This window comes from Callospermophilus lateralis, chromosome 3, assembly GCF_048772815.1.
Source record: "Callospermophilus lateralis isolate mCalLat2 chromosome 3, mCalLat2.hap1, whole genome shotgun sequence".
Classification (NCBI taxonomy): domain Eukaryota; kingdom Metazoa; phylum Chordata; class Mammalia; order Rodentia; family Sciuridae; genus Callospermophilus; species Callospermophilus lateralis.
In genome coordinates, this window is record NC_135307.1 from 159,865,691 (window position 1) to 159,893,408 (window position 27,718).

The following is a 27,718-nucleotide window of genomic DNA, read 5'->3' on the forward strand; positions in this document are numbered from 1 at the left end:
TTTATGATAGCCAAAAAGTAGAATCCCAAGGGTTCATCAACTGATCAATGAATAATCAAATATATATCCACACAATGGAATATTATTTAGCCATAAAAGGAATGAAATAAATATCTACCACAACATGAATGAATCCTGAAGATAAGGGGAAAACAAGTCTTTTCTGTCAAACCAAAGAGGCTTTATTTTTGTTGAGTTCCTGGGCTGCCATTTTTTTGCAACACAACTGTCTTTCTAAAGTTAGTATTTCCTCAATAGTAATTCATGCCAAAGATTGTGCTGTCAGCCTGAACCAATAGGAAACAGGCAAGTACCCTTGTATCTGGGACAAAGGCAGAGCAGACAGCCCGTTTGGGCATGCATATTTTATATTTGGATTGCAGTATGTCTACTGCAAGTAGAAGTAAAATTATTGCCTTGCAGACAGAGATAATTAGTTTGAGTGTTTATTTTTTCTCTTGGAGTTTCCAAGACACCCCCCCCCCACACACACACACACATACACACAAGCACAATTGCAACAAAGATGTTAAGCTAGGCAAAAGAAAACAGATATAAAAGTCTACCATTTACATAACATATTGAGAATAGGTAAATCCATAGGAAGTAAATTAGTAGTTCCCAAGGATGGGAGAGGGGGATGGAAAGTGTCGACTAAAGGGTACAAGTTATTGTTTGCTTGTTTGGTTTTTTGAAGAGATTTAAAAATTTCTGAAATTAGTGATGGTGATAGTTGCACAGCTGTGTAATATACCAAAACCACTGAATTATAAACTTTAAAAACACAAAATCAAAGTTAATTAGACAAGAAAGAGGAAGGGAGGAAGGGTATTGTGACACACCTAGAAATTTAGGCACATGGCAGTTAATGCATACTTCATAAATGGCTGCCTGAATAGATGAAATGGTTAATTGGTTAATAGTGGCAATGTCCAGAAACAAAAGAAAAACAAAACCATGAAAGGCAATGCCCTAATATGAGACCAGGAAAATGAAGTTTATCACTCCAATGAAATCTGTCCAAGGGGTGATTATACTATAACTGAAAAGGCCCAGTAGAACTTCTCTGCTAGGATCCATGGGACAGAACCTCTGTGAGTGCCTTCCTTACCCCAAACTGAATAAAATACCTAGTAAGAGCCATGTGCCATGTGGAGCTACCTGTAAATCTAAGGATTGAGAGCCATTTCTATTTTTTTTTTTTTTGCAAGGCCTACTTGAATATTTTAGTGAACCAGTTAATTGACAAAGAACTCAAAATATATGTGAGGAGAGAAAGATAAACTAGTGATGATTAGAAAACACACAGGTCGATCAGGAAATCTGCAGCCCTTGAACATGGCTATGCAGGCTGATCATAGGGTCTTTCTCAGGAATAGTAGAACAAAGATTCACCACAGAAAGCACACTGTTTTGCTTTACAAATAAACTCTATGGAGAGCCATCTTGGCATGAAAAAATGTTAGGTCAAACACTTATAGGCAAAAATTATATTCTTGGGAACTGAAGAATAACCCTTCCCATGTCCTACCAGGAAGATTTGCAGAGTTTGTATATTGTGGCTGTGGGTTTGTTTGCCTTTTTTAACATATAAAGGTTTGAGATTGTCTGTGCATTGGTTTATAGTCATGTGAAGTTTCTCTCAAGTATGCATGGGCAAGAGGAGCTACTTCTGTGACGTACATTAGTAAATGTTGAGAAACTTCTTCATCCACTGATGAGGTGAGGGAATCTCCACCCCCATCCCTCTCAAGCCTGGGCATGTCTGCTCTGTAAGAAATGCTTGCTCTTTCAGAGATTGTAAAAAGAAAATAAACTAGTCCTCCTTGAGAACTTACCATGTGGCAAGCAGGGTTCTAAACCTGAGGTCATTGTTATCCTTCTCTATCTTTAACACTCACCAAGACCTGGTGTTAAATATATTCATTAAAAAGTAAAATTTCTAGTTCTAGTACAAGTTTGAATAAACAGATTTCTCCCTACTTTTCCCACTAAGGGAAAACCCTAGGCACTATGCAGACAATAAATATAAGAGAGAACCAATGTGATGATTAGTTCTCTGATTTTTTGTGTGTGTATGTGCATGTGTGTGTGTGTGTATGTGTGTGTGTGTGGATTCCCATGGCCCAGCCTTGGTGCCAATGAAGAAAGCAACTCAGAAATGCCACTAAGACAGAACAACAACAAAAGAAAACTATAAGAATAACTTGCTCTTGATAGCTGGAAAAAAAAAATAGAAAAGGGGCAGCCTAATAAGATAGAAAGACAACAACTGTTCTACTGTTCTTTAAACAAATGCCACAGACAAAACCAAGAGCTCATCCCTTTCCCTGGAAGCAAATGTCAGTGGTGAGTCTAGACGTTTACCCTCACACCATTACAATGAGGCATTTCCTATTGGGGGAGAGGGGATGGGGGATATGAGAGGAGACTGCATTGAGAGTCCTGGAAATTAATCCTTCTCTCTGTGTAGTGTTAGAAGAGAACAAAAAGGAAACTGGAAATTCTACTACTACCCATCAGTTCTCCTCATGCCACTGCCATTAGTTTTTCATTTTGATCCTTGTGTTTTCATTGTCAAAACTCACCAAATTGTATATAGATGCTCCTGAGCTCCCTAGGGTTATAGCCAATAATCCCATTATAAACTGAAAATATTGTAAGGTGAAAATTAATGCACCTACCCTAACAGAACATCCTTTAGCAACACAATATCCTGTTAAGTAGCAGTTGTTTATCCAGATCACATGGCTGACTGTAGTTGCTGCCCACTGCCACTACCCGTTATCACAAGACAGCATCATACCATGTGTTGCTAGAATGGCAAAAAGATCAAACTTCAAAATGTAAAGTATGGTTTCCATGGAATGCACATTACTTTCACAGTCCTGCAAAACTGGAAAATCCCAAATTGAAGCATTGTAAGTTGACGACCATCTGTATCAAAGATCTTTGCATTTCACGGTATGTGAATTTTATCTCAAGATTTTTAAAGTATGATAATATAGTAAGCAATAGCTCCATGCACGTTATTGTTTCAATCTATGATTTTCAAAGCAGAATACAAGAAGTGGATGTTTGTGAGTGGCGATTTATTTCTCTATTGAAGTGCAGGATATGTTACAAATTTCGTATGGTACAGCAAATTTAGGATTAGTATTTTCTCTTAACTATATTTGGAAATGAACCCAAGTGCTTAATAAAATATTTACATCTAAGCCATATATTTTGAAGGATCTTTTAAAGAACAACAAAATACTTGCTCTGTAGAAAAATGAACTAAGTTTTATTCTTGCTTTTCATCACACAAACACACAAAGCAAAGAACTATCTTCTCATTAAAGTATAATTTTCAGAGGGATGTTTAAGACAATATTTTATACCTGCTGAGGGATTGTTTCCTTCCAAATTGTTTTACTGTCCAGCAAGCAATAACATGAAGTTGACTCATTTGTTGTGGCAGGTTATATTATCCAAAGCTGGCTACACCAATATCCACTGGCTCTTCTGAGGTGTGACCTTGCTACACCTTCATCAAAAGATGGACTATAAATACCCTCCCAGTGAGCCTCAGATGGCTCTAATGACTATCTTATACCCAATAAAATGTGTTTAAGTGATTCTCTGGGACTTCCATCAGAAGGTGATAAGCCCGGCAGGTTCTCCCCTGGTCTCTTGGAGTGTTTGGTGTCTGGATGCTCCCTGTACAAACACAGTGCTATACAGTGAGAAGTCAAAGGCACATGTACAGGTGTTCCGATGGGCAATTCCAGATGAGCCCACCCTATAAGTCATCACAACCCAGATAGCAGATTGCTGACCTAGTGTCCAATCAGTCAAGTCTTTCCTAATAAGGATCCAGACAGTGTGGAGAAAAATTAAGAGATTGGCAAGCCATCTTGCACAAAATCTGCAAGCTTAAGAAAATAGTTGTTGATCTATTTTAAGTTTTAGATAGTTTGTTACACCACAGTAGATAACTAAGACATTTTCCTTCAATTTGGTTAACTGCTATAAAGCAATCAATTTGCCAACATGGATAATAATCACTTATGATCATATTATTCTAAAGAAACTAGAAATACCTGAAGTTTGGTTGAACTTTTGTGTTGACTTGGAGTCCTACTTTAACAATATGATGATCCTTCTTCCCAAGTTCACTGTTATTCATTTGAATAAATCAAGCCTTTGCATGTGTTGAAAATTGCATACAGGCTATGTGAGCCTTCCTTGTTAAAATTCCGGCTTTGCCATACACCATCTGGTGATCATGGGCGATATTTTGAGCCTCGTCTATAAAATTGTCATACTGAAACTTTATTCATAACCAGTGAAGTTATTGGAAATCATGATTAAAATTAAAATTGTCATTAAAATTAAGAGATTGACAAAGGGCAAAGTCTCCACATTTGTAGCCATTATTTTTAGATTCACTCTCTCACACTAATGGAACATAAGTTTATCTGTAGACTAATTAAAAGTTTATGCTTCTTCTCTACACTAGGGCTGTTCTGTTTCCAGAGTGCAAAGGATGAATATTTGGCATTTCAGTTATTGGTGGTCCTTTAGTCAAGTAATCTGGATGCCTAAATGATTTCACATTATTATTCAGTGGAAACTTTTTTCCCCCCTCATCGTTAGACTAGCCACTACAGTGTAGAAACTCTAAAAAACGCCACCAGGAATTCCTATTAAGAAGTCTAATAAATGTTTTCCAACTAACACATTATGTTCTGAATTTATAGGAACAATCTGAGCAAAAAAGGTCTTGGCAGCCATTTAATGAAATTATTACAAAGGCAAATTCATATGTAGATTATTGGACAGTATTCATTTCATCATACAGGAACATTTTAAAATTAGTTTCAGAAAAAGGGCACTCCATAATAAACTTTTAATTTCAAGAGTTGCACAAGGTAAGGGCTGAAAATTATAATAGGCCAGGTACCATGTCATCTCTGATATACTACAACATTTCTTTATGAGCACATTACAATTCGGAGAGCTAATAATAAAAAGAAGTGATGCTGAGATGATGAATTGATGCTATGCAATTAGACCTATTAGAATTCACAAGAGTCGACAGGCAATAATCAAACCCTTTTCATGCTGCCCATTGCAATTATCTTTGCACTTAAGAATCAACAAAGCACATAATGACTTGCACTCGATTAAGGAATTCATGAGAAATGGAATTTTAATTAGTGTGTAGAAAATTTGGGCCATTTATTATTTTACAGGACAACAAATTGTGAAAACTAGTTGAGAAGTTAAAAACAGGACTGATAAATGCTTGGCTGATCACGGTGAGGAACTGGGACTATGAAAATTTCCAAAAGTTTCCCTCCCACCCTGAATTGATGATTAATAATATACTGGGCATGGAAAAAGGAATTGGATTGCTGTGTTCATGATTAACTGATAAACAGACATTAAATCCACTCCCAATTTTGGCTTTTCCAATTCACAGTACTTTATATTTTTCACATACACCAAAACACACACATAGACAACTCACATCAGCACTGATGAAAAATTATGAATTACTATCTGTGTGTAAAAAAAAAAAGTATATATCCTTATATATTCTTAGAAGAGGTGGGAATATTAATACAATATGGGATTTTTTTTAAAGTTCATTGAATGAAGATTATGCTTACTCACCTTGAAATTTCCTGGTTAATTATGAAAAGCCGCTGGGTAATGGTTGTTTGTTTTTTAACAATGTTTATTCATAACACATTCTCTTTTAATGCATTTGACCTTGGCCAATAAGATTAAATTATCTTAGTTTAGTGCATTTCAGATACAAATAATAGGTGCTGGCATTTAACACATAAGTTAATGGAAATCCATTTTTGTGAAAAGTTTCCTGGATATTGGGTAAAAGGTACCATATTTATAAATAGAAAATGTCAAATGCCACTTTGCAAATGCAATCAATTTCATAACATATTTCTCATGCTCAATTTATCATCTGAAAAGTTAGTCTAAAATACAGATAGTCCAGGAAATATCCACAGTCACTGCTGTACTCAGAATAAATGGAAACAAAACAACGACTGAATACAATGGCCCTTTCCACTCAGTTCACAAAACACCAGGAAAGGAAATCAATATTTATGAAAAAATAAATCATTGATTCCATCCTCAAACAAAGCCAACTTGCACAGGAGCAGTTCTGGAAGTCATTATCTGCATCCTACTTAAAAGTCTTATTTACTTTGTTGTTGAAAATTATGCTAATTGGAGATGTAAGAGTTCCGTGTTTGAAATGTGAAAACAATCTGAATAAATATGGCTGCAGTGCGGCCTCGGATGTTTTCAAACTTTATTACAATTTTAAGCATTTAACATTGTTACTGTAGTCCAGCATGTGTGAGGCACTGGGTTGGATGCCCAGCATCATGTAAAAATAAACAAACAAATTAAAGGCATTCTGTCCACCTACAACTACAAAAAGTCATTTTAAAAAAGATATTAGAAGCTGGGGTTGTAGGTCAGTGATGGAGCACTTGCCTCACACGTATGAGGCACTGAGTTCAATCCTCAGCACCACATAAAAATAAAGAAAATAAAATAAAGGTATCATGTCTATATACAAGTAAAAAAAAGAAAGAAAGAACTGCCACTGTAACACCAACAAAACAGGGATTGAAGTTTTCCACCTCTCTTTTCTATCCTTTTTTCAAATAGAAAATTAATATTTAGCTAAATTTGCTGCTGCACGAATAAAGTATTGCATTTTCCATCAAATGTGGACTGAGTGTTTCTTAAAAAGCTACAAAATCAGAACGATCCCATTTAGTACTTTTGGCTTTACTTTTCTGTCTGTTTACATTGACATGTACTATACCTGATCATGGCTGGAACTCCAGCAACAATTTTGGAACATGAGGTAGATAAAATACAAAATCTTTACCATATGAGCAGTTTTGCTATTTATAAACTATTTCCTCATTTTAATTATTTGAAATCTAGAAGATAGGTCATTCAAGTAGTTATTTATTTCTTTTATATTTTGCTGCATCGTCCTGGGTTAATGGATTATTTTAAATCTCATTGAAAATAGATGAACTTAACAGAATTCAAAGAAAGCATCTAAAGAAAAGAAAAAAATGTATACAGACTTTTTTTTGAGATGTTTTGAGTATTGCACAGAAACCTGAATTCAGTGCTAGCTTTCCGCCAGCAAGAAACACATTATCTGAAAAGACAATCTTGTCTCTTAATCTAGTAGACTTTAAGAAAGAATTTTGTTAACGCTCAGAAAAGGGATATTGGATGACAGTGTGGCTTACTTAAATGGTCACTGTGCAAGAGATCCAGAAACATTCTGTATGGAATCATGCTGTCTTTCTTGAATCAGAGGGTAGATGATTATGTCTCGATTAACATGAGACATTTCTGTGTAGCTAAAGTGATATGACTTTGGCATGATCTAGTTTTTACATTGCTATATTCTACAATATCTGAAAAAAATAATTGTCAATTCAATTATTCTTGCTTCTTCCAAACATTATGTATCTTGAGGGATCTTTGAGTGATACTCATTTCAATATCAGTTTCCTTATGTCCACAAAAACAGTACTGCTCTAGATCCAGGCAAAAACGTCTTCTTCCCTGGGTCCTGAACTTCAGTGGTCCCCACACATCACAAATAGAGATGAGAATTGACATTTGCCATTTAGGATCCAGCATTCAGCACTGGCACAGTGGGTGTGATGTATAATCCTTAACATCCCAAACTCACATTGTTCAGCAGACTCTAGGGAAGGGCATCTCCATGTCTCTTATCCTAAATTTTAAAATAAAAGGAGACTACATTTGAGCATCAGGAAGGGTTGTTGGATTGTATAATTGCTGACTTCAGCAATGGACAGCACTTCACCGTGGAGGAAGGATTTCTCTTATTTAGGTAAGAGAAAAGTAATTCATTAACTTGTCATGGGTATGATATATTCGAAAATAACCAGGTGTTATTTCCTAGGAGAACCAAGTATCCATTTCCATTCCCTTCATGTGTCAGACTGTAGTTGTGAGAAGTGCTTATAAATTAGTTTTGAAAGTGATAACAGTTGCACATAGTGGCTGAGGCACATATTGTAATAATAAGTGATTCATATTCTTGTCTAATGTACTTGGTTTGATGTATAACTTTAGGACCCATAAGCAAGACCCATATGGCATGAAATCTCCATTTGTACTCTTATTCTATATCCTGCTGATGTTTTAGGATACACAACTAAAGATTTAAAAGTTATGAATCAACTTAAATATAGATCCTTATGTTTTGTGTGCTAGGTATGTGAAGCATTTGGGATTGGGTCACTAGTAATTTGTCCCATTACATAGGTAAGGAAACTGAGGCCCATAGAGAAGGCCTATGTCAGAGAACCCAGTTCCCTTCTAGACAATCTAAGAAACTTTTCACAAGATGTTTAATCCCGCCATAATTAACTTTTGTTTTATGTCAGAGATGCAGGGAGTTTGAGGACTTCTAAATCAGTGCTACTCAAATTATGCTCTGGAGATCAGCAGCATGCACATCATGAGGGAGTTTGTGTTAAGGATACAGAAACTTGGGGCCCTTCCCTAAATCTACTAAATAAGAATCTCTGGGACTAAGGCCAGTAATCTGCATTTAATGAGCTCTCTAGTGAATTCTTCATGCACTCCCAGTAGATAATTTGTTTCTAACCCCATGTTACTTGAAGCTTTGGTCCTTGACCAGTGCAATTCCATCTCCTGAGAGCTGGCTAGAAATGCAGAATCTCAGGCTGCACCACAGTGGCTGACTCAGAATCAGCATTGTAACAAGCTCTCCAGGGGATTTACATAAGCATCAAACTTTCAGAAGTACTGCTCTGAATATAACTGTAGCTTAAATAAGTATCCATAGATTCAATCTCTGAACTACAACTCAGAAGTATCTTTGTGTCATTTCATAACTTTTTAGTATACTGAGTTTAAATAAATTGTAATGAGCACTAACAAATAGGACAAACTGAAGTTCCTATTGATACCCTTTCTTAGTTTGTGTGGTTTCATTTAGTATCATGTTATACGGGCTGTCTAAACCCATATGCAGATTTTACCAAGCAAATTATTCACATTTTAAGAGTATTTCTCATGGCCACTTGCAAATTTAATTATAAAATGTTGGTGAATAAAATTGGATTTTAAAAGTTTCAGCAAACCCTGAAGTCTGTTACTGACAATTTTTTGATTTTTTTTTTACCTTTATGTCCATCAAAACAATGTATTGATTGGGGGTGATCATAAAGAAAATCAGATGGAAATAAGACTATGGCGATTTAATCCAAAGAAAGTTTATTGAATATATGGTCAGCAAAATAGCATGTGCAGTTCCAGTATTTAAATCAGTTACTATTGAATTTCAGAATGGAAAGAGAGAGACAGCATCTGAAACCACACAGTTAATTCAGTTTTCCTTCAAAACCAACATATGTGTATGATCCTTGTTATTGAAACAGAGTCTTTGTTAAAACTATGAAGCCTACATTTCAGAGACTGAGATAAATTTGGAAGTGGGTTTTTGATAAGAAAATAATTTTTCTCCTCTTTTTAGGATGGCTATTTATTCTAATAAGTGGTTTAGTGTTTAGATTTGAAAATAACTACAATGTGATTTGGCATCATTACAGTATACATTTCCCAAACTATATATTTCCGCTTGACTTTCTGCTTCAATATTGGAAAAGAGATGCTCCAAGTTTCATTAAATTTCTGTCCCTCAGTGTAAATCATTGCTTATCACTGGGTCAGGCAGTTACACTATATTTAAGGAGGTATAGCTACTTCCTTTTCTAATAAATGCTATTACAACTGGTTTGGTCCTCATTTTGACAAAACACAGAAATACAATTAAAATAATTGAGCAAAGTTTAAAACATCAATATGCAATCTGGAAAATGTATTTATGAACAAATATGACAAGGGATTAAAAAATCTAAATCACAGAAAGCTCATGTAAATAATTAGAAAAATCCCTATTCCCCCAATAGATATTTGACATGATATTAATTGTAATATTAGCAAAAGTTATAATCATCATTCAATGAATACTTATCAAGTGCCAGGAATTGTGCTAAATATTATATTATCTCAATTGATTCTCACAACAATTCTATGAATTATTATTATATCTCCATTTTACAAATGAGAAATGGAAACTCAAAGAGTATATTAGGAAATTGAGGGGGTTACATATGCATACATATATGTATGCAGTTAAAATTAAAACTATATGTCTAGCTGCTAATTAAAAAGACATGAGTAATGCATGTACACACACACACACACACACACACACTCACACTCACACACACACAAAGTAGTAACGGTCCAGGTGCAAATTAACATTCAAGAAAATACTCAACTAAGCCATTATTCAATGATGTTAAAGTTCAAACAACCATTATAAAAGACTGTATGGTCTATAAAAATCAAACTCATTCAGAGCAATATGATTTATGTATAATTTAGGCACTCACCTACATTATTGGATTATATGGTAGGTATTTTACACATGATTCTGATCCCCAGCAGAGTCCTAAACTCTGGCATCTGATTCTAAGGAAATAAATCCTTTTAGTTCAAATTAAAATTGCCCTCACTAGGTACTATACAATAGGGAAAATTGGAGAAAAATAATCTGCCAACAAGGGAACAGTTAGATGAATTATGGTACATTAACCCTTGGGAGTATTGTGCCATCATTAAATAGTAATTGTGAGAAAGTTTACTTACACAGGAGGATACTGATAATGCAGAGTGGTTTACTGAAAACATAAAGACATTCATTTATATACACAATGATTTCTGATATAGAAACACAAATAAATTAGAAGAAAAAATTCCAAGTGGCTAATATTAACAGTAATTATCTCTGAGCAGTGAATTTATGACAAATTTTTGGCCTTTTTAAAAATGTTTGCCCCCTATATCTTCTAATACACATATTTGTTTGGAATTGAGTTGCCTGCACAGTGCATAATTTGGTTAAATAAGAACTTCCTTAACTTTTGAAAATCAAAACCTTAAAAAAATAATTATCATGAAAAAAATCAACTTAAAAAATTGTCATTTTGTTGACAGGAATTTAAGGCACTAGCTTAGAGGATTTGACATGCATTAGGTCTAAACTACAAAACTTGGCTTTAGGCTATGAATTCAATTGTCCTGTGGGTTGTCTTGCTCCATCACTCTCAACAAAAATTAGGTCTATATTTTAAATATTTCATTGTTTCCTAGTAGCAACACAGGAATGAGGCATAATATATTTAGGACTCAAATTATATAATCCAAAGCTTAAAAATCTTTATAATTATGAAATTATGTATGCATAGCTTTTAAAATAACACCCAATATTAACTAGTATTCTCTTTGGGTCTAATACAGAAAATTAAATATCTTCCTTTGAGGTGTCATTTTCATTATGACCATCAAAACCTAACCTGGGGTAAAAAGCCCTTCATAGCTGACCAACTAAATGACAAAAATATTGGAATAAAGGTACTTTCTAGAAAAGGTTACTCTAACAAATGGAACAGGGAAGCTAATGAATGCATGCAAAAGGAGAGTCAAGGTAAAAAGGAGAAGCAGCAGTAAAATCAAAAACCTTAGGGAAGTGAGCAAAACACGTACTGTGTGAGCTGGCTGGGTGGGGACTTTCCTGCCTAAGTCCCCTGAAAATATGCACTTTGGATATCAGAGTCCTGAAGTCCTCAAATTTCAAACTCTTTCTTAGCCTTTACTAGAGTTCTCAAAATACATTAAAAAAAAATATATGCTAGGTAAGGCCTGAGTCCCTCCCCTTCTTCTCTGATGGTGGCAGGCCTGGTGTGGACAGAAGTCAGGTACCTTAAGGCAGAAAAGAGAGGGATAATTATGGGGCAGGTACTGGGATGGATTTCAAGTTCACATTGTATCTTTTTCACATTTTTCCCTCTGAACATTCCTGGCCAACAAGGAAAATATGTTCTTAACTGTCTAGGTCTGTGCTAGCTGGACTATGTTACAAATCTTAGAATGTAGAAATTTACCATAGATTTTTGTCCAAAAGAAATGCAAGTTATTTCTCTTTAATGGAATGAATAACCCCAAAGATTATGATGTATGGTCCCATTTTAGACATGCCCTAATTTTGTATCAGAAATTTTACTCTAACATTTCATGCAAATGACATAATGTGTATCTTAGCTCCTCAAATACTCTTTAGACTGTTTTTAACATCTTACTAGTTTCTTCATTCATGTTAAAGAAAATATTTGATATGTATTCATGCTATGTTTTCTGTAATATTTTTAGACTGCTGAAATTATTCTTTAACACCACAAAAGTCTAACCTGCTGGGAGAGATCCTACAAAATAATTGTCCTGATGTTTTGTTTCATTGTGGTGTAGCAGATCAAACCCAGGGTCTCATGTTTGGTAGGCAAGCACTGTACCACTGAGCTACATGCACAGCTAGCATGTACTCTTAAAAAAAAAAAAAAAAACAAGATCATGAAAGACAAAGAAAGGCTGAAGAACTATTAAGACTTTGATGAAGGCTAGAGGGACACACAGTATAATGTCAACCAGGATTAGAGGAGGTTTTCTTTCTTTCTTTCTTTCTTTTCCCTATTTTTTTTAAAAAAAGAAGTCACTGGAAATACTAATAACACTAAGATCTACAGATGATAATATTTATCAATGTGAATTTCATGGTACTATGATTATATAATAGAATTGTTTTAAGTAAAGTGCTCTTATAAAGGACATGGTAAAGAAAGCAATTGGGAAATGGGTAAAGGGTGTAGGGGAAATTTGTATCAATTTTATGACTTTGATAAATTTGAAATTATTATAAATTTAAAAATAGTGCCACATAAATAAGAATGAGGCAAAAATGCACGAAAGGATGTAAGCAGGGTCCTAAATAACATCACAAATAAACCCTTGGATTTAACACTTCATGATTGATTTTTTTTCCTATTATTGCCTAGTTTCTCATAAACTTTCATGGTGTAAACATTTTTTTTTCTAATTGCAGCCTAGAAAGATTCGGAAAATGTCATCTGATTGTTAATCTAATGAATTTTCCAATAGCTGATACTGCTTTTTTTAAAGAGAGAGAGAGACAGAGAGAGAGAGAGAGAGAGAGAGAGAGAGAGAAAGAGAGGAGAGAATAGAATTTTTTAATATTTATTTTTCAGTTTTCGGTGGACACACATCTTTATTTCATTTTTATGTGGTGCTGAGGATTGAACCCAGTGCCCTGTGCATGCCAGGCGAGCATGTTACCACTTGAGCCACATCCACAGCCCACTGCTTTTTAATATGATACCAGATTGGAGATTTTCTAACTTGCTCTGGGTCTCCACTGAGGGAGGTTTATAAGTGTAAGAGAATGGAGGAGTGAAGGTGGGGTTGTGGGGATGACTGGGCATGGGGTAGGAGTCAGCATGCATGAGGTTAGGTCATTTCTTGGCCATTAACTCATCTCTCATTTCTATCAGCTATATGACAGCTACCATTCTTTTCTCTGAAGACTTTCTTGATAGAATAGTACAGTTCAAGCCAAAAAAAAAAAAAAAAAACTGTTTGGGAAGAAACACCATGGCCTTATTGGTAAAGTTAAATTTACATAGATTGTGGTACTTCTGTTACAGTAATACTCTAGTATATATTTCTCTAGACTCAGAAAAGCTATGGACAATGTAAAGAAAGAAGAAAAGAGAAAAAGAAAGAGGGGAGAAAAGATGACAGATAACTAAATAAATAGACAGGTCCGGGGTTCCTTGGTGTCCAGTGGACTTACTGTTATGCATAAATGAAAGCTCTGAATCTTCAACACCACAAGCTTTCAAACAGGCCACTAAGACAGTACAAGGATGACAGCTCTGTCCCGGTTAATAAAGACTCATTAATAGCTTAGGCAGTGTGTTTTGACACCCAAAATTCACTGTGGAGTTAAAGACCAGTTTGTTAGGAATGTTGCAAACTATAAAAATCTAAAAGGTTTTTAAATATTAATAGCACTTGAATAGTTTTCTCCCAGATGGCCACACAGCTGACTACAGTTCTCTCCTAGAACCCTTGGCTGTTTATCCTCTAAATGTCCCCAATATAAAACAGTTTTAATCTTTTGTTGCTGCTGTAAAACTTGATCTACTATGGGACAGCATAATTAAGTGTCAGTGCCTGAATGTATGGAGTGAGAAGCAAACAGAATAATCCAGAATGTACATCACAAATAATTCAGTTTATGGCTCAGTGATAATGGGATTCCTGATGATGAGCAGGACGTCTGGCACTGGAGGCTTTTTAGCTTTCAGCCCAGGCGTGTAGACATGCCAGGTGGTAGTATGCAAACCATCCTGCTATCTTTCCTAGTCTATTGAAGGCCTGTGTCACTGTCATGGTACAATTTTGATGTGAAGCCAACTAGAAAGGAACAGCAGGTGTATTGGGAAAACGCGATGTTCTCTTGTGCTTGCAAAAGTTAGGAAAAGGCTGTGGGTTAAAGTGTGATTCACAGACAAGTAACTGTCTTGCTGTTATCATTTCCTAGCAGTGCTAGAAGGCAAACCCAGAAGATGACTGAGGTTGCAAGTACAGTGAGATTTATGAAGACAAAGGAAGGGGCGAAGAGGAAGGAGTGAAGACAGAGGGGACAGAAAAAAAAGAAGAAAGAGAAAGGTGGGAAAGAAAGGGATGAGGAGCAGAAACGAGGGGGAGAAAGAGATGGGAGGGAATAAAAAGGAAAGAAGAAATAGTTTAAGAACACATAGAAAGAGGAAGGAAATATGAAGAATAATGGCTTCAATACTTCATGAGTCAGATGAAATTTCATGTCAACATTGTAGATATGATACTCCTGTTTCCTGAGTAGTCAGTCCTTGGGTCAGGGCTTTGCCTCCCCTAGCCAGTGCTCAGAAGGTCATGACCAACAGTTACCACATTTATTTTTTACCTGGCAAACAAAATGTTTCTGCTTCCTGACTGACCCTGGTGCCTTCTCACCTGGTTCTACCCAGGACGGTTGCCCCTCCTCTTAGGGAATGTGAGTAATGAAACATCTTTTCAGTTGCAGACATCTCCTTGTGGGCCTCACAGCACCTGAACAATATCAGGATTTTTAAAACACTCCCAAATTCTTATCTCAGATTCTGCTTTCAGAGAAACACCATTAAAGATTGATTATTTCTTGTTACTATTTCCCAAGTAAATGCATGATAAAATAATAATGAGAGGGAATTCTATTGAGGAGGAAGAGGGAGAATATCCAGTTCACTCAGAAGGGTCTATGGATATGGGGTGATGGCTGAGCTCATCTGCTGAACAACTAGGCTATGGTCACATCCCTACAGCATCCGCTTTCTTACTTAACTGTTCCTCCTTTTCTTCAGAAATCTGGCAGAACTGTAGAGAGTAAGTAGTTTGCAGAACTGTAGAGAGTAAGTAGTTTGTAAGATTTCAGGAGGAGAAAATTAGGCCAAAATTAGGAAGATCGACTTGAAATAAGACATATATACTTTCCTAGTTAGGGAATAGATTTTTCATTTTATTTTTAAACAGGGTATATTATGGTTATATTTTCAATATATGTAACTAGAGGATAAAACGTGGAAGTCAACACAAGTTAAAGAGAAAGAAGGAAGTGCTACATATTTGAGCCTCTCTGTGAGAAGAAAGGCCATTTTTCATCTTAGGCCCCAGGGTATCTGTGAGTGTATTGGGAGAGGTAATTCATTAAATGAACCTAAGGTTAATGCACCTTCAAAACACAGCAATTTATCTCCTATTTTTCAATAGGATCAGGCCAGGAGGTTCTACAGTGGGGGGGAAAAATGTACCCTGGTGAGATACCCTTGTAATGATCTCAGACCCCTGAATTCCATATTTTTCATTCATTACACTAGATGGGAGGATCCTATATTATTTTGCTCAAGGTGTGAATACTTAAGTTCTTTCTCAAACACAGGAAAATTTCTGTATTTCTCTTTCTGTATTTCCTCTCACCGTCTGAGTTCCAATATTCCAGTCTGACCAAAATGCAGTCAGGGAAAAATCCAAAAAAGAAGGATATGCTATTTTTAATGAGTTACTTAGAAATTGTAATAGCCTATTTTAGAAAAAAGTCAATAATGGTAGTTATGATGTTATTGTAAAACCTGCTGAGTTAACCAACTGAATCCAGTAGTAACAAACATAGCCACAAGTGAAGTTTTTCATCCTACCTGGATTGTCTATATTCAGTTTTCTTCTCTCTCATATGCACATACACATGTATGTATATGTATACATGCACACTTATCTTTTTAGAATTTCAGCAATATGCTAAGCATTGTGTTGACTATGAAAGTAAAATTAATGATAAGACATGGTTTCTGCCCTCAGAAATAACTGTCTGAAAGAGGAAACAGATATATACAGAAAAAAATTTAAATAAAATATAGTCAATTGTGTAATAGTAAATATTCTACAGCATATTATGAAGAATTGAAAAGAGGGGAATGGAAATAAGTAATTCTGTGTGGACAGAGTTGGATCTTGAATTGGAGGGAAGAAAAGATAAAATCTGAAGAGATAAGCTAGCTTTCCTCACCTCTGAGTTTACTCTCCTTAAGAATTGTTTTAAATGGGAATGCCTAAATCTTTCATCTAGAGACTTAGATTCCCCAGGACTGGGGTGATCCCTAGACATTTGATTCAGTCTTTGATGTTCTGCCAGCACCTAGAATAATGCCTATCACAGAGCAGAAGCAATTCATATTTGTTGAGTGAGTTCATTTGCCCCCAAATTTGGGGGGAAAGAGTTGGAGGGGAGAAAACCACGTTTAGTCATGCATACTTCCTGGAGATCTGGGTTATTTGTGGCTTAAAGGTGAAGCCCTGGATCCCTCTTTAGGCCCTTGGGTATTTTCTACGAAGAAGATATAGGCATGTATTTAAGACAACTCCTTTTCTCACTGGGGGTGGCCCCTTCTGTTAAAAAAAAAAAAAGAAAGCAAATGTCATTACTGTTGTCACAGAGGAGAGTGAGTATTTCTTCCCTAAATCAGATATTAAGGGTGAAATATTTCAAAAGAATACACATGTATCCCACACAAACTCACACAGGCATACACAATTAAGTCAGTATGAGGGAAATTATGCTGTGATAACAAATAACCTTAAGTCTCCATAGCTTAAGCCCACAAAAGTGTGATTTTCTTTGATGCTTCATATTTAACACAGTTCATCCAAAGAGCTTGTTCATGGTAGCCTCCCAGGGACTCAGGTGATTCAAAGTTGGATAGATTTTTTCATTATTTTAGCAAGAACAGAGACATAATGAATCAGGCATTAAGTGTCATTAATCCACTCAAAAGTGAAATGCATTACGTTTGCTCACATTTCATCGGCTAAATCAAGTCTAATGGCCATCCTGATGCTTGCAGGGGGTAAAAATTAAATGTATAATCTTATTTTTTGGCTAAAACAATGGAAACTAGAAATATTTGCCAAATAGCACTGATGCCTATCACATTGCCAATCAAGAATGGCTAAATTCATTTTCCTTCAGAGCTTGTAGAACTTAGGCTGAGATCTAGTTTACTGCCCAAGGCTGAATACAGCACCAAAAAAAAAAAAAAAAAAAAGCAAGGATAAGTCCTTACTATTTTAAGGGGGAAAACATGACAAATTGCCAAATAGGTTTTCTCCATGCATTTCAAGGTCAAAAAGCCCATATTCCCTTAGGAAGAGTGTCTTATAAATAAAGTCATTGTCATAGATGACAGCTCATTTAAAGAATAACACACCAACCACAGGGAGTTTTCATCACCTGAGTCTCACAGAGTAATAAATGCTTTGCTATGCACTTGAGGCATCATCTTATGACCTGGACTTAAAATGAGAAAAACACAACTTTGAAAAGTATGAATATAATAATATGGGCTTTCACACAAAGTGAACAATGCAGCATCCACAAAACAGGCCAGCTTTCTTGGACACTGCCAGCTCTATAAACAGACACTGGACTTAATCAAATCTGTTAACACTAAAAGGTTAATATACTAAGCATGATACTTCAGTCTTTGGAGATAGAGGGGTACTATTGTATATGTGTGTACATATGTATGTGTATATTCGAGTATCTATATACACACGTATACACATATATGTTATATGTGTGTGTGTGTGTATTTTTTTCAGAACTTTTCAGAACTGAGTAGATGTTTTCCATTTCAACCTACTATTACTTTCAATCCTGGCTTCTTCAAAGCACTGAAAGGAGATAGAGCCAGGGAGGGGAAAGTAAAGTTTACACAGAGTTGAAACAAGTAGTTGGTTCCATTTTATCAAAGACAGCCAATCTAGACAGCTAAGGTCAAATAAAACTTGGATAGTTTACACAGAAAAGGGAGACTTAATGCAGATGTATGCATATCCAATCAAAAATGGCATCTGTTTCAACAAAGAATGTTCTTTTCCTAGAGTGATGTGTTAAGTTTTATAAAATTTCTACATTCCAAGTTTCTGAAAGCATAAATTATATTAGCATGGAGGAAAAGGATTGGGGGTGGTGTCCAGAATAATTAAGAAAATTAGAAGAATCAGAAGGAAAGAGGTTAAAAACAACTTTTTTCAAAACCTCCGTTGAGATACAATAAATTTTTTAAATGAACAAAACATTGAACAATCAATTTCCGAGAATGCAGAACAATCTGCTTACTTGTGGATAATTATGAAACAAATGAACAAATAGCAGGCTTGGAGATTATGATAAACCCTTAAAGAAGAAATGTAATTAATGATGATAATAAAAATGCTAAGTATTTGTAATAATAATTACAACATGTCTGTCTCCAGAGATCCCAGTTTTTAATGTTCCTTTTCAAAAAACATCATCAGAGTTTAATCAAAGGCACTGGAGGAAAATATGGCTAATTTCCTCCTTCACTGGACTGAATGCCCATGTAAATGAAAGCTGCTGGTTATCAGCATGAGATGCTCCAGGGTCCAATGAAATGGCCCCTGTTGTGACTGAGTACAGTCATTTCGTTGTCTCATAACCTTAAATGTTGACTGTGAACATAAGCTTCCTTTTCTCCTAAAGTACAAACTTTAGTTGATCCATAATAGATACATCAGCCAAAGATTTATCTAAGCCATTTTAGAACTGATTTATATTGTGAGATTATTCTGCTCTTTTTGTGAGTTCAAGTGCTTTATGAGTTTATCACCTTTTGTGTAGGCATATTTTAATCTGTCTAAAAACAAGTATCACAGGATTCATAGCTGGAAAAGACCACCTGCCATCATAAAGAGGCAAAGTAATTTGCTTACAGTCACACAGCCAGTAAAACGAGAAGTCAGGATTCAAAACTTGTCCACTAGACTCCAGAGAAGTCTCCTGACATAGTTCATGGGCCAATTAAGTCTAAAACAGGGTCTCCACCTTCATATCTGCCACTGACTTCTTGGAGTCCTTGCAGGAGCTATGGGTCTTTCTTATAGTAATGTTTTCAAAGGAATAAAATACAATATAAGTTATTACAAAGGAAATTGATTATACTAAAATATGCTTCTCAAATAGCTATCAATTTTTAACAATTTGTGAAACCCTAATACATCATTATTAGCATGTAAAATGACATCATCTAGTTGAAGTTTTAATACTTAGCTTAATTTGGAAGTAGTGCTTAATCACAACATTTTCAATGTGATATGAAAATATCTGAGATTTTCCTGGTTGGTCAAGTTTCAGGCAAAGCTCTGGATTTTGTGGTTTGGGGCCTACAATCATCATTGAAGGATCTAGGAATTTCAGTTACAATTTGTAAACAACAAGGATGGATTTTTACCCTCTCATTCTACTTCATGGGTCCCCATTTATAATCCCCAGATTTGTCAGATTAATAATCCCTGTTAAAACATTCATACATGCATCATTGTAAAAATGGTTATACCACTATCAACAAATATTCACTTAACATTTCCTAGACAGGAAATGCACATCACCATCCTAAGTTTAAAAGAAATACAGTGAATTTTAGACTCTAAAATATAACAGAATCTAATTAGGAAAACAAGACCAACATATGCTGATATTTTAAAATATTCATTAAGGAAGGAAGTAGAGTTTAGATTATTAGAGAGTAAGGCTATCTAGGATCTTGTGCTGATTGAATGGTAAATACGTAAATTCAGGTGTACAGAACATGGGCACTACTGTGTATTTGCTGATTGTAAAATTTATCAGGTAAAGCAGAGGAAGGAAAGAATAGTGGTACAAATAACTAATTAATCTCAGTAGAGAGTTACACATTCAAAGCAGATCCCAATCTCAAAACATGAAGCAGAATACTACCAATGCACAGATTAAACAGACAAAGTTAATGTAGCTCTAGGAAAGAAAACAAAAGAAAAGGGTGTTTTTACTGCACACTCAGCATAAAAAGAATTCTCTGGGCAAAACCCCCAATGTCCCTGATACATGTTTGCTTTCTATCCATCTGCAAAAAAGACACACATATCTCCTTCTTCTGCTGATACAAATGGTTCCACATCTCATTCCTAGGATGGCAAACAAGGACTCACTTATTATGATGAGCAATATATGATTCCACTTCCTAAACTTTTTCTCCACCAAATTGCCAACAGAAGTTGAATGGCCACTTTGAAACTTAATGATAAATGGTGAAAACTCATTTCCTTCTGGTATTGGTGTTAGAATAAGACTCATTTAGCAAACAACAGATTTTCAATTCTGAAATAAACAAGAAAATGGCATCTGGTTCACAGTTTAGAGACTGAGGTTTCTTTTGCCTCAACTGAATCCTATCAAGAATAAAAGGAAGAGAGAGAGGGCCTAGGTAATTTTAACTTTGTTATCAGGACACCTAAATTATTACATATTTCTAAATTATATAGTAAATTTAATAGTAAGTAGTTGATATTTGAAACTGACTTCCTTTAAGCAATTCCTAAGCTAATAATGAACGTACTAGCCATGAATATGACATAATTGCCTTGAAACTTAATCTGATCCACTTTAGCCCAGAAAAATGATACAGCATGTTGCCTAAATGAAATCAACACTTGTTCCACAGTCAGGAAACTGCAATTTAAGGCTAAGTGTTGTGAATTATTTGAAGATAATCTATTTGGACATTGCAGAATGAGCCTTCATTGAAACTTTGGGGTAACAGAAAGAAAAGAATTCAAAAGAATAATCTATTATCATACACCATATTAAGTTTAAAGTTTAAACCAATTAAACGCTGATAAAGATGAGTTATTCTATTCAAATCAGGCGTCTATGTTTATACCATTTTTATCAGAAACATATTCACTCATCATTTTGACAAATAATTACAGGTAGCCTTAGATATTAGGTAGTAGAGGGGGATATAAAGATGAATAAGGCATAATCTATGTACTCCAGGATCTTACAACAATGAGATAAGATGTGTACACAATCCAGTGTCAGGCTCCACATGGTTAAAATACACTTCATCAACTCTGCCCCCACTGTATTTAGTAGTCCATTTAAGCCCGTCAAATTATCAAGCAGCTGTTTGAATGTCTGCCTCCCTACTGAAACATCAGCTCCTGAAAGATAAGGAGGGTATCTTATCCTTGTGTCTCCAGTGTCTACTACATGACTGGCAGGTATATTTTAAACAAATATTAATTGAATGAATGGGTTAGCTTGTTTCTAATTAGTATTATCAGGGAATGTTCATGGATCAGTTAGTTTTTTACACTGACCCTTGAAACTGATAGGATACTTTTCTCCTGGGAAATTGGGAGGGCTGAATTCCCCCAAATTATCTGCATCTGGTTGGGATCAGATGACTGAATGCAGGCCAGTGTGGATGAAAGAAGTGAAGACCGGTTTTCAGTCCTGGCCTTGCAATATTGCATTTTATATTTTCTCTCTGCTGTCCACATTTTTGGAAGTAGAGGACTTGAGGTGGTAAAATCACATATTGGAAAAAAAACTAAATTCCTGTAGTTATTGCTTACAAGAGAGTCACCCAGCTGGAAACATGCACAATGGGGTTTGTATGAATATGAAATAAACCTTTGTTGTATTAAATAATTGAGATTCTATGATTGTCACAGTAATTACCATATTCTGACTAATACAATTGGCCACAGTATTGATAGATGGAAATGGAAAGGGGGCATTCCTTTTGGAGGGAATGACTTAAGTTAAATCCACATATCTATGGCAAAGTCAATCAATCCCAATACTTTCCCTGTTGATACAATTGTTCTTATCTTATTTTCAGTTAGAATACCATGAAGAGGTATTATGTTCAACTCAGGGAGTGTTAGTCTACATAGTATTATATGGAGTCATATTCATTGCTGACAATAATTTTTTAATAGCAGAAGGAGAATTCATCTTGCAAAATTTCCTGTCCTGAATGATTCAGGATGAGTAGCATTTACTTCCTTTAAATAGGGCCTGGGTTCTCTAATTTTCTATAGTTCCCATATGTCTTACTGCCTCAGATCCAGTTGAGTTCCAGCAGATGTTTAAATCTGCCATCCCTTCCTTTAAGCTGTTGAAGACTGAGGTTCCAGACCCAGGCACTGACCATGCTTGTTTGATTAGTTATTCTCATCTTATTTCAGGTAGTATTTATGTCAGTTCCATGGGAAGATACACACAACAAGTCTGTTTGTTCAGGATGTGATTGGGAACACCACAAGCCAGTTACCCTGCAACCTGTCCCCAGTTTGGGTCCTAAATAAAATGTGTCCCATCTAGCCACTGCAGCAGGTAATTTTACTTTTTGAAATTTTTATTTCTGTATCATATCCCATTTTTAACAGCTGAGAAATGGGAATGTAGAGTTTATGGGATTCCTGATTAAAAGTTCCAAATTTGTACCACCAACCCCTTCATTTATCACAAGGACTATAAATTATTCTGAAGTCCAAGGATCTGGCCACTTTCCCATGTGTCAAGACAAAAAATACCACAAAGAACTTTTATAGATAGTGGTATAAATGAGAATGGGAAGAGAGAAAGCAATTCGTGCAAAAGCAGTTATAATTTTTATAAGAATGTAAACCAAGTAAAGTTTGCAATTGGGAATAATTGTGCATTGGCAATGTAGTCCAAGATGATATTTTAATTTGTACCATTGCCTTTAGGTCCCTGTCGGCATGCATGTATACAAGTCACATCAATGAAAACACAGTTATGTTTGAAAGGTACCTTTATAGTTAACACATCCTAAATATAGCACTGATTTATATCTACTTTCATGTCAGGTACTAAATGACTGAATGAATATAAATGGATGTTGTGTAAATGAATGAACTCTGTGAGTATCAAGCATACTATACAGCCCCAGATGTCTCTAGTTCTTCCCTATAGGAACCCAGGAAGTCTTCTAAAGTATTGATGGAAAGAGATGCCTAGGGAAACACACCTGCATGCCTCTAAGTTATAAATAATGCTACTATGCTTTAAGTGCCAGAAAAGATAAATTTCTGTGCTCATTGATATAAATTATTCTTCCCTCATTATGGTCTAATGAGAAAGATTAGGAAACTTGGACTCATGGTCTTCCGCCCCAGAAAAATCAATTAGGTTCTCTGTGCTGTAGCTTGTGACCTTGTTCAGCTAGTTTCCTGGCCCATTACTCATGTTCCCACCTTCTCTTTTCTTAGCTAACTAGATTGTAAATGCAAGATGCAATTCAATAATAATTTATACTGGAGATTAGAGTAAGCATCACACTGGTAGCTTCATCAATCCCAAAAACAATTTTATTTTTTATTCCTTACCCTTCACTCTCTTATCCCCCCATAAAGTGAATTCATAGTTCTGTTACTCTGGGAAGATTTTATGAAGACAAAAGGGCATTGGAAGGAAAACAGAGCAGAATTAATAAAAATTTAGATGCAAGGTTCTATTTTGACTTGCTCATTTTAGGGTCTGTTCATTTGGTAATCCACATATCTGGTTTAAAATTTTCATGTTACCTAATTCTATAGCAGAACAGATATGAAGAAGCCTGTACTCCAGAGAGATGATATGGCCACCTATTTTGTAATAAGTAATTTTTTTCATAACAATAAATTGAATCTCAAGAAAAGGAAATTTACCTTGAGCAGTATATTCACTGGATTTAGGAAACTACAACCTTGAAGGAGGCAAATAATCTTCTTCAAGGACATAATTAACTGCAAAGGCAAGAGACCTATCATTTCCAAGAAGAATCACATTAGCTCTCATTGTGCTAAAGGAATCATTCTAGTGTCATTATACAGGCAAAGTCAAGAAACGGACATCGTGAGATGTATGAAAATATAAGTCAATGAGAAGAGGAAGGTTTCAGAGCCTTGAACATAAAAATTTACATCAAAAAGCACTCCTAGAAAGTATTAAAATAAGGAATATCATCTATAGTCAACCAAGCATGCCATTCAAAAACAACAACAAAAAAATTCTAAATGGCCAGTCTTAGAATAAGAAAAATAGGCTAACACAGTATATGTGAAAGGAAATAAAAAATACTTTACAGTGTGCATTGCTTAACATTTAAACTACAAGGATGGACTTGCTACTGCAATACACTGCTGTTAGTCTTTGACAGAAGATCAATATTTCAGACAAGCTGTATGGCAATATCAATTCAGAGTAATAAACATGGTCCTACCCCAATTCCTGAGGCTTATTCTAAGAATTAATATACATTATTTAGAAAAAATATATTCATTGCAATATTATATATAATTGAAGATGATTGAAACAGCTAAAATGCACAATAAGAAAATTAATAACGCTCAAATAATATAGAATCACCATATAGAGTCACACATTATATAGTCACACATTATAGAATCACACATTATAGAGTCAATGTAGTAACATGGAAAATTAGTTAAAGAAAAATCAGAACATAAAATTGCATTCACAGCATGATGACTATAACGGAGGAAAACATATTACATTTTTATTTTATTTTATAATACTGTCCATCTTGAGGTATTGGTTTGATAATAATATATGCAGTCAGGAGAACCTACACCACTCCAGCAGATCTTGAAGGATTTTAATAAAATACTACTTTAACATTTCTTGATTCTTATATTATGTTTAAACTCTGCTAGTAGACTCCTTCTTACATATATCACAAGAGTTTAATAAACTCTCGATAGAGTTTATCATTGACTCAGGAGGTAGAAGATCTAGTTTGAAGTGTTTCAAAAGGTCAAACATATATACAATTTATGTAATTATTTTTATGGGCTCTAATAGAAAAAAATGTTTTGTAAATAAATGCTCAGGAATAGACATAATTCTTATAAACAGTCACTTCTTAATTGCCAATAATCAGTGCCCATGTATTTGAATATATAGGTAAAGTTGCCTTATGTTCAATGAGAACAGTGGGAATTGGTATTTTATTGTCTGGGTGAACAGGTGACAGTAATGTCCAGCTGAACATTGAGAAAACATACTTAGTTTTTAGAATAGATAGAGAGTAAGTCAGTAAATTGGATTTTAGGTAACATTAGCTTAATTTTCTCTTTGCCTGTGTGGGTAGGGATCCCTGAGGGGTGCTTGTGGGTTTGTGTGGTCTATTTGTCAGGGAGATCAGTCTAATTGGTTAGACTCTCCAGAATGTCAGTGTGCAGGGGCTTCCCAGAATGTCCACAATTTCTGACCCCCTCCTTCCCCTGCCCATAATCTTAGAGCCTGATGAAAGCTTTTTCCCACTGAAAGTACAAACTAACCTTGGGCAAGGAGGCCAGGATAGGGCATTGGCAGTGAGTTATTCTGCTAAGGAAGGTGGTAGGGGTAAGTATAGAAACACAAAAGAAAGAGTGTATTTCCTGAATACATTTATAATTTAGTAGATATATCAATGGGGCTTATAACCAGGAAGGGTATGTATTTAGATTTGTGGACCAGACAAGGCTTCTGGGAGAAAGAGTAGCTGGAAAATTGGCTATTTGGAGAAAAGTGGGCTGGTAGAGGGAATAGCACATGCATGATGGGTTTGGGAATCTATAAGTTCCTCCCGAAGCAAACAGCTACAAGTGAAGGAAAGAGGAATTTATTTCTGAATTCTAAAATCTTCCGTGATGTTAATTTTATACTTGTTCCTGTTGTACCAGAGATTTTAGATTCTGTACCATAATTTGTCTGGATGCAAGGCTCCATAACTAGCTTGAACCCTGCCCCATCTAAATTTCAACTAATTTACTTGGATTGAGGGTGGGGGGAAGTATTTTCAGATTCTTTGTATTCAACAGAGTAATTTTATTTGGTTCTGGAAAACTAGACTGTTATGGACTAAATTGTGTCACATTCAAAGTGCGTGTGTTGACGACCTAAACCACAGAATCCCTAAATGTAACGATATTTGGAGATAGGGCATTTAAGGATGTGACTAAATTAAAATAAGGTTAGTAGCATAGGAGGGCCCTCATCCAATCTGATTGGTGTCTCTAGATGTAATTTGGACATGCACAGAGATACCATAGACCTCTGTGCAGAGGGTGACCATGTTAAAGAGTCAGTAAGAAGGTGGCTGGTTTCAAGTCAAGGAGAGATGCCTTAGAGAAAACCAAACCGCCATGATCTTGTATGTTTCATCTCCAGAACTTTGAGAAAACAAATTCCTATAATTTGAGCCACCTGGTGAGTGGTATTTTGTTAAGGCATCCCTGTAACTAATACACATATCCAATGTAGTATTCTTTAAATTGTCCAATATGCACCAAAATTCAAGAAAGCTCAGGTATTGATGGGTAAGAGTGACTATGGCCATATAGAACAAACCCTACGTTGCATCACTTAGAGCAGGCTGGACTTCATAGGTAGAAGAAACATACACCCAGGGTTCCCATCATCTCAGCATCCCGTGGACTGGTATGATTGCACCTGACCCAGCTGGATGCAGATAGGCTGTTCTTGGAGAGGTTCCGTTTTCCATTTTGTGGAATGAGATAAAGCTGTTTCATAAGCAAGGTAAAAGCAGTCTGGCATTGGATACAAAGTCTGCACTCCAATGCTACTTTTCTAGGGCTGATGTCTGGAAGTAATTACTAGCATGTGGCTATTTATGAAAGTTAGATTCAGGTGCAGACACTCCTCCTGGAAGGAGGGAGGGGGCCATTGATCCCTTGTTACTTATTACTAAGCAACCCAGGGAGTCTCTATGGTAATTTCCTAGACAATCTGGCTTGTCTCTATACAGGTAGAGTTATTTTATGTGTCAACCAAAAAAGAAAAAAAGAAAAGAAAAAAGAAATAAAGAAAAAAGATATCACAAGCATACAGTAAAGTGCATAAATTTTAAGTGTGTAATTTAATAGCTTTCTATATATATTTACACTAGAGTAATCACCACCTAATAAAGACACAGGATTTTTTTAGTACTGAAGAAAATCTCTTCGTGTCACCTCCCAACCAATACTTTCACCAAAATTGACTAACCACTATTCTAAATTTTACATAGAATTCCAATTAGCTCAATCTAAACTATACAAGATCCCAAGTAACCCCTAGGAATTTTGATAACTGTAGTTTTTGGCCAGGTAGCCACACCATGTCTGCCTTCCATCTTACCCTGACTCACCCATAGGTTTCCTAATTGTTCTATCTTTTCATTTACTCTTCACATTCTATTCTTTAACTTGTCCCCACCCAGTAGTTGATAAGGCCACTATATTGTGGTCA

At 35.5% G+C, this 27,718-nt stretch overlaps 1 protein-coding gene across 1 annotated transcript in view; it reads right to left on the bottom strand.

Annotated features, from left to right (window-relative positions):
- Positions 1-27,718, bottom strand: part of Macrod2 (mono-ADP ribosylhydrolase 2) — a 1,899,209-nt gene that overhangs the window by 781,949 nt on the left and 1,089,542 nt on the right. The gene's annotated exons all lie outside the window — the stretch shown is intronic.